We start from the raw sequence: 2,823 nt of genomic DNA, 5'->3' as shown, positions 1-2,823 counted from the left end.
TGCGTCCCTTGTGTTTGTTCTTTCCTTAGTTTAGATCCTGGCATGGCGGAGGAGTGCAGGTAGGTAGGAGGCGAAATCTCCGCGCGCACCCCAGTGTTCGAACCTCAAGGGTCTGCCGGAACCAGAAATCCGACAAACTTCTTTCATCGAGAGGATAGGAGGAAAAACATGGATCGTTGATAAGCACCACAATTAGCAACATTCCCAATGGAAGGCTTTAGGTGAAATATAACCCAAGATAACTCCCACGAAGAGGTTGATTGGTTGAAAAGATGCCTTGAGCGAAGAGAAAATGATGGATTTAGATATGTCACTCTTGAGAACTTGTGAATCATGGAACATGAATGGAAATTATCAATAAGGACATAACACCACCTCAAAAGATGAGATATGAAAGAATTGCACTTCAGAATGCAAGATGAAGAATGCTTGAACTCCTCAAAACAAGACATATGTTGAACACCATGTTTATTTTAGAGTATAGCTTGGCGGATCATAACTTCGAGAGAAATCTTGATGAACAATTGAAGAATGAAAGGAATCCTTGATGAACCACCATGTAGATCCTCCATGCAGAACTCTGGTAATAAAAGAATGATCAAAAGAAGTGAAGGATGAAAAGAATAAGATTGAAGCCTTGCAATGATTAGATGGAACTTCGCGATGATATACCAGAGAAAACTTGGAACTCCAGAAAGAAAGATGAACAAATGAGATCAAGAATTTTGATGAACCTTCGAAATAAGGAATTAATCTCTTGAAAGAAAACAAGAATAATAATTACATTATGCCCATCCTTCATCAATTAAATTGACGACAAGAAACAGATTTGGCATCCTACTTATTCTTCTTGAAAAAGGATTGAGGAGAGATATAGCGTAAACTTGAGAAAAGTCTTCAACGATCCGCTGGTAGGATTGAAAAGAACGAATGAATTGATATGAGAACATAGGAAGAGGAATCTCGAACAAACCACCATATGAATTGAAAACGATTGAAGAAAAGATAAAGACACACCAGGAAGAATTAAAGAACAAATGAAGATACTTGAGGGAATTTGATACATGAGAAGGAATAGATCACGAACTGATTAGAGAATATTTGAATGATGCACCGGTAAGATTTGGAGAACGAGAGCTGTAAGCTAGAATGAATAAACCCGAAATGATGGCCTTCGGAGAATCAAACTGAAAAGACTCCTGAAATGCTCCGGATGTATGAAAACAATTCTCACAATTAAACACAATTATGAGAGGATGGCATCAAGCTTGAACTGCACGTCTTTGGAAATACGGGTAAGGATTTAAGAGGAACTCCACTTTGGTCTTCAAAATCCGAGAATGACGATGATAAACACCACCACGAATTGTTTAGACACTCTGGGAGAATCAAAAATGAATAGGTTGAGCTAACGATGGAATGAATTTGAGAGATATTAGAGAAGGTCATATTACAGATGATAATTCATACTTACATCATACTTTGAAATGTATTTGATAATAACTCCGGAAAAAAAATTAGAAGAGTCAGGTAAGATCCTGGGAAAAGACCTGTGGGTTAGGGCCCACTCAAGAGAAACACCGTTGAAATGACTTCAAGAGAGATTGCAACGGTTGAATTAAATGGCTTGAATGAGATAACAACATCGAGATATCTTGAACGCTCGAGAATGGCAACGCGAATCTTTCGAGATATCTTCAACACAACGGAACAAATGAATAGCGAGAAGTGGATGATTAAGAGGTGCACCGGTATGAGAAAACATTTGAAACAAGGAAAGGATATGATCGACAAAGCTTGAATTGAATCCACCGGAGAAGAAAGAGAACAAAGAATGATGAACTTGTAGAGCATCTTCATGAGAACCACCGGGTGAGAACATTGATTGAAAAGAATGAAGAGACTTCACATGAATAAAATGGATACTTGATTAAGAAATATGAGTCCTTGAAGAAACAAGGGGTGGGAGGGCGGGAAAAACAAAAGCAACTTGGGACGGATGAAGGAAACACCGTTGGGAGAACTTAGAAATGATATTTCAGATGTTGAGAGTGATCAGACCCACTTGAAGAGAAGCACATCGGTTGGAAAAAAAATTGACATGATAATCTCGATGATCATGAAGGGTTACCATCCACATAGAAATATGAGAACACCGCTTAGAGAAGGTATGGAATCAACACTTGACATTGAAGCAACCCGAATACCACAACTTAAAAACAAAACAAAGGATTGGCTTGCAGAATAAGCCGGAAACAAACATATGATAGATCCCATATCGTATCATGTGTCTGTTGGAAAGAATTCCTACGTGATACTTGAATTGCCACCTATAAACTCCCGAAACTTTCTGGTTATGCAATCAGGTGTTGGGGATACAGGGGAAGCATAATATCTCACCCAAACTAACAATACCTACATCCAACTGTATCCATCCTTCAACACATAACCAAGAAACCTTCGGAAATCATTTACCTTAACCTTCGAAAAGCATCCGTTATACGAGTTATGGCTATACTCCTGAACTCCCGCCCTAGTACTGGGTTGCGTCAAGGTTATCTCACCAGCAACTACATAAAAGAGATTTTCGATGTCGGCGAACTCTGGTATTCCAGAACTTCAATGATAAAATTGTGACGACAACACCTCGGAGCTCAACTCCCCGGGACACTGCCACAACCCCTAAATGTCAGGAGGCACCAAGAACAATGTTCTCGTCACAAAACCATCAGAACGATTCCAAGATACTCGTGTGATCCTAAAGGAGAGTCAAAACTTCTACGTCAGGAGGCCTCACCAGAGCGACGAAGGGACTGAGGAGTA

The sequence above is a fragment of the Triticum aestivum genome, chromosome 2A (assembly GCF_018294505.1).
Source record: "Triticum aestivum cultivar Chinese Spring chromosome 2A, IWGSC CS RefSeq v2.1, whole genome shotgun sequence".
Taxonomy (NCBI): domain Eukaryota; kingdom Viridiplantae; phylum Streptophyta; class Magnoliopsida; order Poales; family Poaceae; genus Triticum; species Triticum aestivum.
This window is presented reverse-complemented; position numbering follows the sequence as displayed.